The sequence below is a fragment of the Penaeus monodon genome, chromosome 38 (assembly GCF_015228065.2).
Source record: "Penaeus monodon isolate SGIC_2016 chromosome 38, NSTDA_Pmon_1, whole genome shotgun sequence".
Lineage (NCBI taxonomy): Eukaryota > Metazoa > Arthropoda > Malacostraca > Decapoda > Penaeidae > Penaeus > Penaeus monodon.
Window position 1 is genome coordinate 7,243,467 of NC_051423.1, and position 12,500 is coordinate 7,255,966.

At 33.5% G+C, this 12,500-nt stretch overlaps 2 protein-coding genes across 3 annotated transcripts in view; one reads left to right on the top strand and one right to left on the bottom strand.

Moving 5' to 3' along the window:
* Positions 1 to 12,178, top strand: part of LOC119597168 (protein spinster-like) — a 94,424-nt gene extending 82,246 nt beyond the window's left edge. The window contains exons 11-12 of one of the 2 annotated variants that reach the window (XM_037946697.1): positions 7,725 to 7,864; positions 8,894 to 12,178. The gene's annotated coding sequence lies outside the window, so the exon portion shown is untranslated. Of the gene's footprint in view, positions 27 to 7,724; positions 7,865 to 8,893 lie in introns of those variants that run through there. The other variant, XM_037946696.1, reaches the window with a different exon arrangement.
* Positions 12,179 to 12,335: 157 nt separating this feature from the next.
* The window catches only part of LOC119597167, a 22,019-nt gene continuing 21,854 nt past the window's right edge, over positions 12,336 to 12,500 (bottom strand). Inside the window, exon 13 of the mRNA XM_037946695.1 lies at positions 12,336 to 12,500. This exon is cut by the window's right edge and continues 697 nt beyond it. The gene's annotated coding sequence lies outside the window, so the exon portion shown is untranslated.

Below are 12,500 nucleotides of genomic sequence, written 5' to 3' on the forward strand. Positions count from 1 at the left end.
CCGACCCAAAAAAACCCCGAGGGTGAACAGACCCAGAATTCTCATCACCCGAAAAACAAATGATTGAATAGTATTTAAAAAATTACTTTCATCCGAGGGGCCAAAGGGTGCCAGTGTTGTTGCTGTGCCAACCCCTCCCGGGTGTTCCCCGTGCAAAAATCCAAAAACCCAAATGACAAAAACCCAAAAAGGGCTTTTGAAAAAGGGGTTTTGAGTGGGGGAAAACTTTTTTAGTGGGCCCCAAAAAGGGTTCAGAAATACACTTGTAAAAACCTGAAGTCTTTTCATAATTGGCCCTTCTCACATTTTGGAAAATCCCTTATTTTACTAGGTATTCATGATATACATTTTTATTTTTAATAATTACCTAAAGAACATTAGCAGAAAATTACCTAAAGAAAATTAGCAGAACATGGTTTAACTTTGGAATATCATGCTATGGAAGTTCTTTAAATTTGTATTTTGATAGTGCAATATAATACAGAATACAGTACAGAAAAAGACACTCAGAGCCCATAGAAGTGGGCCCAACTGTAAATAAAATTGGTTTTAAATCCCCCAGATCCTCCAGAACCTACAGTTTTTGAGTTCTTGAACTGAACAGACTTGTGGCTGTGACTTTTTTCTGCTTAGAATTGTTCTCCAGTGTACAACAGTACTGATGATTTTCTTCCATTGAGCTAAATTAGCCAAGCCTAAGTTTCAGGAGATTAGACTGTGAAGTGAGATCCTTGCCTTTAAGTAAGGATAAAATGGAATGGGATGATGAGCGTAAAGTTAGTAATAGTTAAGTTGCTTCCACTGTAGAATGGGCACTTGAGGTTATATATTTAATGTATGTACTCCAGTACCTTCCATGGTGTACAGAAGCATCCTGGATTCACAGGCAACTTTTCTTGTTTTGTTTTTCTTTTCTCAATTAGCTTTTTTCAAAAACCAAAATATCAGTATCCGATTATTAAATTGGGAAACAGTGGGTTTTAAACCAGTGGATGCCCATGTTGATTAGGGGTTTTTAAAAATTTAATAAAGTTGTCTAAGGGGATCTGTGGTAAGGGAAAATTGTCGAAAGGTGTATCGGGAAAGGTATTCATGCTACCAAATAAAATTTTTTAAAACCCCTTAGCATTACAAAAGGGAAAAAAAACATGAAAACCCGTTGAATTTTGTAGTAGTGGGTTTTTTGGGGTGTATATATTATATAAAGTAACTGTTTGTGCACGTTTTTTTCATGTAATGAGAGTGTACTGGAGTGTGTATACATGTGTGCATGCAAGTGTATGTGCATATATGATTTATGCTTTTAAAATACAAAAACTCCCAAAAATTTTCTGTAAAAAAGACGGTTTAAAAACTTTTTTGTATTTCTTTTGGAAATTTTGTATGAATTATCTAGTAATTTAAAAATTAATTAAAAAAAAATAATAAAAAATAAATAAATTTTCAGGGCAAAATTGGGGGTTTTTACTTGGGAATACCAAACAGAAAAGCCCCCAACTTGCCAAATTGGGAATTTTTAATGCAATCTAAATTCATTTTGGGGGGAAAAAACACTTTTATAAAATTTTTACATATGTAGGTCATTTTTTTTTTTTTTTTTTTTTTTCTTTTTTTTCTTCAAAAGTTCCTAAATATGTCTGAACCATCTGAAGAGTAAAGTTATAAACAAGATACTTTTATTATGCATTTGAATAGATAAAAATAATTTCTTCGAATTTTGTAAGAAAAACTATGAATCATTGATTTTTTAGAAAACTTTTGTTTAAATCCCCTTTAAAACAGGGTGCATATTTTTTACTTCAAATCATGATGCATATTTTCATAGACAGATTTGCCTAAATTGAGTGTGTTTACATATACATATACATATATATATATATATATATATTTTTATTTTATATATATATTATATATTTTTATATAATATATATAATATATATTATAAATTTATATATTTTATATATATTTTATATTTAAATTTTTTTTTTTTTCTTTTTTCTTTTTTCTTTTTTTCCCACAGTTCTAGGATAAGAATGAGTGAACAACCACTAAACATTGCATTTTTGTATACTTTGAATTGATGAATGATTTCCAGTTAAAGTATCCTGCATAGAATGTAATTATTGCAAAGGTAGTATTCAGATCAACAGGAACAGAAATTATTTTTCTATGTCCCGTGCTGTGTTAAAACTTTTTTTGCTATTTGGCTATAGTTTGTTGCAGTTTTAATTTTTATTGGTAAATAAAGGAATTTTTTTCCAAATAAAGTTTCTATTTGGGCGATTTTATGGGAGTGGGTTTGTAGAGGGGAAAAGTGCCGGTATTTAATGAAATTCTACAACCCCATTACTTCTCCTGACATACGGGTCTATAAGTCCGTCAGCTTTTTTGTACCATACAGTGTAATTTTCCACAAATGTGTAAATAAAAAGACTATTTTAAATTTCCCCCCCCGTTTTGGTCTTTGCATAGTTTTATGACGTTTTTTCACGACAAAGGGCACAAAACAACACACAAACTGCCCAACAACCCTTTTGTACATTAATTTCCCCTTTCCCCCCTTTTTTTTATTTTTTATCATATTTATCCCTTTTAAAAATCCTTAGTAGTGTCCCGGGAAAATTTTGTATATTTTAGTGGGTTTTAATAAGTCTAAATAAATTAATTTATGTTGATAAATCTGTTTTTTATTACCTTTTAAGTGAATCCTCTATTCCCCCCCCCCCAATTTAATAGGTGTTTGGATATACTGGTTTTGCATACCTGTCTTGGGTGAGGCAGGGATGTACCAAAAAAGAAAGCAGAGGCTGTTAAGTGTATGTATAAAATTTGTAGTTTGAGAAACTTTTTAGCTGTTAATCGCTATTAACAAACTATGCTAGGGGAAAAAATTTAAAAGGGGCGGGGCACAACCACAAAACCCCCACACACAACACACACACACACACCACACCCCACACACAACACACACACAAAACACACACCCCCCAACCCTACACCTAAAACACACCCTACACATAAAACATAAAACATCACCACACATACCCCACAAAACCCCACACACACACACACACAACACACACACACACACACACCCCACACCCCACACCAAAACACACACACACACACCCACACACAATTGAAAAAAAAAGAATTGGGAATACTTTCAAGTCCAACCTTTTTAATAAAAGGGAAAAATCATCCTTTTTAAACCCCAAACCCGGTTTTAAAAGTTTTAAATCCGATGACCAGGGGGTAAAAAATTGATTTTAGATAAATTTAAAAAATATTTTAAATTTGGATCCGTTTTTTGGGGTGCCCTTTTGTGGAAAATGTTACGAAAATATAAAGCGAAGAAAAGGGCAAATATGTGGGAAGACTAGTAGCAACAGCAGCAAAAGAAGGGTATATAAGTAAATAGTAAATTTTAAACTTAAATAACTTTAGACCATGGATTGCTCCCCAATTTTGTTTTTTTCATTATGATTTAGTCCCGAAAAATGAACTAATATCTTTTCCCCCAAACCCATTTATTTACGGGCCCTTAGCGCGCCCAAAAAATTTGTAATTTTTTTAATAAATTTTGGGAGGGATAAACCCATACTGATACAAGGGGAGATAACTTTGGGGTAATTATTCTTGGGGCCTGATTAAATCGTGGGGTAAATTTAAATCGTTAAAATTTTCTTAAGTTATCGTTAAAAAGAGTACTGAAAAAAGGGGGTTTTTTGAAAAAAAAAAAAAAAAAACGTTGTTCTTTTTGGGTAAAAATATTTCAAAATAAAATTTTGTTATTTGCTATTTAGTTATTTTGTTTAGATACTGCCTTGGATATTATTACCATAGTCAGAAATATCATTTAATCATTACCGAAAGTATGTATCTTACGTTATGTGCACGCTGAACTCGTGGAAATTGTGTGGGGGTGTTTTATTACATTTGCTTGGCCTAAAGCGATGACAGGATTTTTATATGAGCAAAGGGGAATTTTGGGGGGAAAAAAAAACCCGGGTTAAAAAACAATTTTTTAGTTTTTCCCTCGTTCATAAATTTGTAAAGAAGGGTTTTAAAAAAAAGTTAACACTGTCGTCAATTTGAGTCGACGAAGTCATAAAAAATGTATTTTAGGGTAAACTCTTACAGATTACGTTACTTCTTTTTCCTTTTATCCGACCAATGACATAAACTTTCCTTGCCAAGATAGCAATTCTCTTTTCAGGTGTAACTTGAGAAGAAGAGAAGTCTTTAAGGCCTCGTGCTAAAGAAAAATAATAATAATAATAAATAAAAATAAAATAAAATAATAATAATAAATAAATTTAAAAAAAAATAATAATATTCCACTTACCCTTACAGTGAGGTTCGGTAGTAGGTCTATTTTTTTTTTTTTTTTTTTTTTTTTTTTTTTTTATATTTTATATTTCTTATTTAAAACTTATGATAAATATTGTTTGGCAGAAGTATTAAGTTTCGAGCTAATTTATTTTATATTTGAAAATCCTGAAAATAACATCGGTCGTGGGACTAAAATAAACCAAACCATACCATCTAACCAACCCCCCAAAACCCCCGCAAAAACTAAAACCCTTTTTCAGGGGTTTTTCCTTTTTCCCCCTTTTGCCCTTTTTTTTTGGGGGTTTTCTAGTAAACAGATCTCTATTTCTGTTCGAAAGCCATGTATACACTCTTAAAAATGCATGCACGCACGTTTGTATTTGTTGCTTGCCTTGCTTGTTCAGTGTATGAAAATATTATTGTTGTTCTTGTTTGCAAATTCTAGTGTAGAAAACACCCTAAAAAATTGTATTTAAAAAGCCCGTTTTTTTTCTGCGTCCAAAACCTTTTCTTCAGCTTCCCCAAAACTTTTCCCTGAGGGCCAAGGGGTTTGCCCCACTGGTTTTAGGGGCCCGAGTAAATGTGCTCTGGTGTTTTGATTTTTTCTGGTGCAGCGAGTGATTAGGAGCCCCAAATTTTTCCCCGGAAAATTGTTTGGGGGCGGCCCCAGCGTCATTTAAAAAGGCTGCCCTCCTTGCATATTTATAGGATTTCCCCGTTTTTAAGATACACAAAAAAGTAGAATTCAAAAGACACCACCCCCAATATCCCCCCTAAAATTTTTAGCAAAGTTGAAAGGCAGGGGGGTTTTTTTGGCAGCTTTTAGGGTTGTCTTTTGGGTGCTACGAAAGCATTCATGTGCCTTTTTATGATTTATTCAAAAAAACTGAGGCAACGCCAGTGCAATTTATGGAGCAGAGGAAACAAAAGCGTTTGTCACAAAATACTTGTAATCAAATAATAAATGCTTACGGTTTTATCAGGGGCGTCATTCCCCCAAATCACACCTGTATAGTTTTGGTCGTAGCATAAGAATGCTCCTAGAATAGCTCCTTTTTTTTTTTTTTTTTACAATTTTCCAGGGTAGGACTCGCTTTGCTTGCCAACCTTGCCCCCCCCCCCCTCTTCCAAGAAAAAGATGACGTCCCCTTTGGGGTTAGTAAACAAATAGGGGCTATCCAAAAACAGGGCCCCCCAGTGTTTGCCCTAAAAAAAACCAAACGCTAGTTTACCCCAAAAACGCTAGATCCCAAAATCTGAGTACAATTTTTTTCCCCCCAAAATGACTAAAAAGGCATGCTCACCAACGTGTTTATTAAACAAGTCAGGCAAATTATATATCAGTATTTCCATGATATACCTATAACATACTCGGCGTTTGATGGATCACCGGCATCTTCCCGAAGGGGGAAATAAGGGCCCGGTGACTGTAATTTTTTTCTCCACTGTCCGGGTTTTTTTTTCATGCTTGGAAATTGGGTGGTATTGCGTAAACGGGAAACTCGATTTTTTCGCTCTCAAACCTGCACTTTCTGCCACAGGGCCCCTTTGGGGCCCTTTTTTGTTTTCCATTTTGTTTTGAAGTTTTACTTTCACAATTTTTTGACTGGGGGTAAATATGGGTTGTTGCTCTTGGGCCCTTTGCAGTTTTTGGGGATAAAGGCTACGGGCACCCGGAAAAGCTCCCAGCTCTTTTTAGTTACAATCGATGCCTCTCTATGGCTGCCCACTTCCTCATTTGGAACTTCATTCCCTTTTTCCCAAAGTCAAAAAGTCTTCTTTCCCGTGATGTCAGCACCCCCAGACTTTTAAAGTTCCCTCAAAGGGTTTAAAGGCTCTTTCCCATGGGAATGAAGTACTTGTAGGAAGAAAACAAATGAAACTCTGAAATCTTTACGTTGTTGGGCAACCTTCGTCACTTTTCTTGCACTAAATTGGTCATGAATTGTACGTGCCTTATTCCTCAATGCATTTTGTTGATTTCTACCCACGTAAAAAAGAAAAGCTAAATTAATTTGCAAGAAAATCTCCCTATATTGGGCTAATGATAATACTAGAACGGGAAAAGGATAGCAATTTGCTCTGAAATTATTTCTAATTTAACCCAGTACTTGGTACGAAATTTCTTGGGTGATAAAGGGCACACCGATAAGTTGATTGTTGCTGGTTGTCCACAGGAAATTATTTAAACAGGTATACTTTAAAACAGTCGCTCGTTATTGCCGTTTCTCAAAAAAAAGGTAAAGTTATTATACATTCTTTAATATCCTTGAACCTATGCAGCGAGTTGAGATGCAGTTCACTATCTATCGGAGCTGTTAATATAAGGTTACTTGAACAATTTGCTAATAAAAAAATCAACTAGTGAGTTTATGTGCGTAACTCTTGCCTGAATACAGCATAAACCCAAATATCCACCCTCATATGGCCTCATAAGCTCTGAAATTGCATCGGATCTAGGATGGTAGTTCACTCAAACTTATCTTACCTTCCTAGGCAAAAGTAAAGTCACGCCCCTGAGTCAGCATGGGCTCTTTCGGATGCTAAAATTAAATCTGGCGGCAATATCTGTTTAATATTAACTCGTGCCTAATTCCTAGAGTACGAAGTCTGTAGTTATCAATACAGTACGTCTGTTGTAGTACCTGTTTTAGAAGTTAATGACCATTTGGACCTTTTAAAGTTCGATGGGAAACATATTTATGCTAATGAATCGTTTATAGTTGGGAGATTCAGTACGGGCTGCCAGATTACCGAAATTCGTCTCTAGGGAGATTATGGAGTTATCACATAAAATACTGTGAATACTTTTATGTCCATTCCCTATACAAAATAATCTAGGTACGTTATATAAGCAAGTGATTATCCGAATCTTATGCGAATCGGCCGTTCCGAATTGTCCACAACGCTTGTTCGAATCCTTGGGGGCAGAAACTTGCCTCGTATTTTTGTTTTGATTCTCTTGGTAAATTAGAAGCAAACGTTGGCTAAGTTTTATTTACCTTTCCACTTAATTTATATTTGAAGTTGCAAAAGGTGGCTCGGATTTATATGTCTACTTTTTTATAGTTGAAAATGTGAAAATGCAAAAGACGCACTGGCCTAGACAAGTTTCCCCTAAATACATTTCTCTTTTTACTGTAATCCAAAGAAAATGGCGCGACTCAGAGGCATATATCATATACATATATCATCAGGATAATGATTAATGAGTATGAGTATGTGCGTGTGCAGCTGTTATGTAAATGCATTGTATTATTTCCCATGATAGTTTATATGTTCGTATCGTGTGTGTAAATCTATGCAATTTATTATCTTACTTTCCTTTGCAGTTTGTAAGCCCTTGTTGTTACTCATCCATATGTTAACCGAACTCCATTAATTTGCAGAGAGCTCGGAACCCAGTGCACAGAAGACTGATTCCGATGGCCATGTAGTCGCCTCTGTTAGTGTCATCCAAAGCACTACGGTCGTGGTCGAGTCCCAGAAGTGCTGAGAGACGTCTTTACAACAGACTACGTTCTTTTAGGTTGATTAATGTAATAATGGTGACTGTGGAGATAAGAGAAGTGTTTGCATCTCTCTGTCTGTAGCATGTTCCACCTCAGGGCATTTCAGAGGTCACAAATGATTTTCCATTCCATTCCTTTTCCTCTTTTCCACACACACACACACACACACACACACACACACACACACACACACACACACACACACACACACACACACACACACACACACACATTATGTAATATAATATATATATATATATATATATATATGTAATATATATGTATATGTATATATTATATATATGTATATGTATTTATGTATATATATGTATATGTATTTATGTATATATATGTATATGTATTTATGTATATATATGTATATGTATTTATGTATATATATGTATATGTATTTATGTATATATATATGTATATGAATTTATGTATATATATATGTATATGTATTTATGTATATATATATATATGTATATGAATTTATGTGTATGGATGTATATGTATGTATGTGTGTATATATATGTATATGTATGTATATTTATGTGTATATATATGTATATGTATAAATATATATGTATACATATATGTGTATGTATATATATGTATGTATACATATATATGTATACACATACATATATATATATACATATATATATTTATACACCTACATATACATTTATACATATATACATATATTCGTATACATTGATATATATATCATATATAATGTATATGATATATATATACCATATATGATATATCATATATATATGTATGTATGTATATATGATATGTATGTATATATATATGATATATTTATTATATGATATATATATATATATATAAGATATATTTATATGATAATAAGATATATATTATATTGATATATAAGATATATATTATATATGATATATAAGATATATATTATATATGATATATATCATATATATAATGTATGATATTTAACAATATATATTATATATATATATATATTATATATATATATATATATATGCATACGAATGAATTTTCAGGCAGTGGAATCGAAGGCCGATAACTGGTGATAATCTGTTTTGATTGGTCAACCAGTTACCAGCTGCGATGACTGAAACCACCAGCCAATCACCAGCTGCGGTGCATCATAAATCATCCAGTCATTAATGTGATGGCTCAAAACGCTAGTCAATCAGTAGAAATAAAATAGCCTTCAAATCCACCGAGTCGGATGATAAATTACTCCTAAATATAGCAAGTTAATATGCAGTATTTCCTTTCATCTTCACTTTGTTTCTCGTATATCCATAATCTGCAGTATTAGAAAGGAGAGGGAATGATCATGACCATCATCCACGTATACTTCACCGCAGCGCTAAATCATTGACCCGGCTGCAGCAATGGTATTCGCAGTCTCGCGTGCAGTGTAAGTGTGCGCCATTTCCATAGCGAAAGATCTTTTTGGAAGAAAATGCAAGTAACTCTCAGAGCGAACGCGAGTAGACGTAATACTAATATGGCGTTTAATGACACCACACGCCTTTGCCTCATCCTAGTTTCTAATTCCGTGCCAAGGAGAAATGTTTGGACTAACCTCAGTGCACTTTCTTAAGTACGAGGTTGATTTCGGTGAGGAACCTCCACCATTTCTTACAGTTAATGTGTTCACGTTAGCAGATTCGCAGTTCCTATTTTTAGATTGTAAATTATTTTAATATTGAACTATTCGTGAATCAGTATAGATAGATTGATTTTACTGAAACAACTTTAATAAGAATCCTATATTTAATGGGCATATGTTGATGACACATTTCCGCATTGTGCATTGCGCAAAAAAAAAAAAAAAAAAAAAAAAAAAAAAAAAAAAAAAAAAAAAACATCGATCTAAGACATATTCGAGCTTGAACCTAAGAACAGTATTCATTAATGCTATATATAACCTTTAATGTTATATAAGCTGTTGTTACAGCGAACTTGGTATATTATTGTTTTTTAAGAGTATGCTTTATATATTAACTAAGCCCAAAACTTGTCAGGGATTACATTATTGTATAGGAAGTAATTCCATTTCTTTGACTTTTATGAATGTGTTGTCTTTCAGTATTGCCATTATCAGTTGTGCTTAAAATACATTATCTTTTTTATGACAAGACAAAGCCTATTTTTATGTACAGTACATTATCGTGTAACTCTGTGATATATCATAAATTAATGTTACCACACAATTTGTTTTGATTCTCTCTCTCTCTCTCTCTCTCTCTCTCTCTCTCTCTCTCTCTCTCTCTCTCTCTCTCTCTCTCTCTCTCTCTCTCTCTCTCTCTCTCTCTCTGTCACCTTCACTGTCTTTCTCTCTCATGTATTATATTATGTTTCCTCACATGGCAAGCTATCCATTTGTTTACCAAATATGTCCGAAGATCACAATGTATTTCATAAATCATAAGACGTGTTCATCTGTATTTTTCAAAGTTGGGAGTTCATCCGATCAGTTTTAAAATATATTCAATTTACAACAGTGAATAGTACGTATTTGTTAATACAGTAAATTGGTTGTTTCTAGTATAGTTCGGGACATGACTCCAGAAGATATTCATTTATTTATTTATTTAATTTTTTCTGCCCCGTCAACATGTAAGATCATTAGCGGCGTATTCAAAATATAGTATAGCGTGAGGCTTGGGGTCAAAGCCCACAGGTATCAAAGGTCATATGGCGATGTGGTAAAGTTGAGTAACGAAAAGGGTTAGGAATGAATTAATGATTAGGATAAAGTTAGAGTTGAACAGTACTTTATGGTAGTATGGTAGTGGACTGGGTAGAGAGGGGGAGCTGATGGGATTTAACACAGGGTATAGGATGCTAGAAGGGGAAGGGATTAAGGGAGTAGGAAGAATTATGATAAAAACGGAAAAAATTTGTTTAACGATTAGGATAAGTGGACAGAACAAGGGGATGAGGAAAGGAAAAGAGAAGAAAAGACCATGCAAAATTAGTTGAGGCGAGGGCTGAGAACCAAGGCAGAGGTGATCCCCTACTTTGGGCCTCAGTCCCTGTCTCCTAAAGCCCCTACGACGACGACAAGCAATGGATTGCGGGGATCCTGAAGATAGTTACTATTTTTTTGTGCGTCTCAACGGAGAAACTACCTAAGGTGCTTAACGAATTGCAAAAGGAATTTCAGAAACTGTATATAAATCTAATAAGTGATGTGGATTGATTTAGATTAATCTTGTAATGGGGTTTATGGTCCCCCCTACTTTGTCTTTAAAACAAATTTCCCGAAATGCACAAAAAATTGTCAGTCCTATCCAAATAATAAAGCAGAATATTTGTTATAATCTACACTGCAATTTCAAGTTTAAGGCTCTTGAATTACATGAGAGGACATTTATTCTCTATTTCATATGCCCCGTTCGGTTTGATTTCTTTTAGTTAGTGGTTCTTAACCTTTTTCCTTCCACGACCACTTCATGTTCCCCCTCTAACTAATGCTAATTTTCCCTCCCAGAATTTAAAGAAATTGGTAAGCTGAATTTCTTTCCCAAAATTTTTAAGCAAAATGATAAAATGGGTGTTTTTATTTTTTCAATTAGGCATGAATTCAGATACCTTACTGTTAATTAACAACCAGATTATGGATGTGTGATTGAATGCTATAGCAAATACATGTATTTTGAGGGATAGTGAAGTCGAGTCTATATAAGTTCTAATAGACCTTGAGCAAAGGGTCATTAAGTATAGAAAATGAGTAAAAGTGATACTTTGGCCTTTATGAAATTTTCATAAAGTTTTCTTTATAAGACCACACTTATATGAAGAGAATACAATAATTAGAAAAAATTCCTACTTTCCACTTGGCCTGTGCCCCCTCCTAGGGGGCACAGGCCAAGTAAAGAACTATAGTTGTAGTAGGATATCAAATTAGAAAAAAAAAAGGATCTGTAACAAAGGGAACAATGAAAGGTTTCCAATTATTCTTTTTTTTATTTGTATAAACAGCGAGTATGAGATACTTAATAAACATTAAAATTTCACAACAAGTCTTATGTTGAGATCTTTATGAGCAAAACACTAACATCCTTTTAGAATCCTGAAACATTAAAAAAAATCACCTCTGACACTAAGTATTTTTTGTCTATTTATTTATTTTTTTAACAGAAAAGTAATTTGTATACCGAGATGAGCATGGCCCATTTTCTTTCATAAGCCTGACTAGCAAGACCAATATCACATAAAAGTTTTGTGCTTAAGTGCAAGATACCAGGTGATAAATACACCTGTACAAAACAATAACAAAAAAACAAAGAAAAAATATGAAAAAAAAAGAAAGTTACTTCTACCTTACAAAGAAATGTAACCCACCAAAGATGATGACACATTATTATCATCAAGTGTACAAAACACTTAAAAGAGAGATCTACAAATTCAAATATGAAAGACATCACAGGATAAGGTTTCCAATAACATTTTTGTCCTATTTTTTTTGTTTTCCTGTTTTACTACCAATTATCAGTGTACTTTTGAGATGAGATAACATACTTATGATGTTCCTGACACTACTAAACAGTAAAGCTGGGTTTCTCATTCTAAAAATATCTCCTTTTAACGATATAATTCCTTATTTTTCTTCTTAATTAAAATAATCAA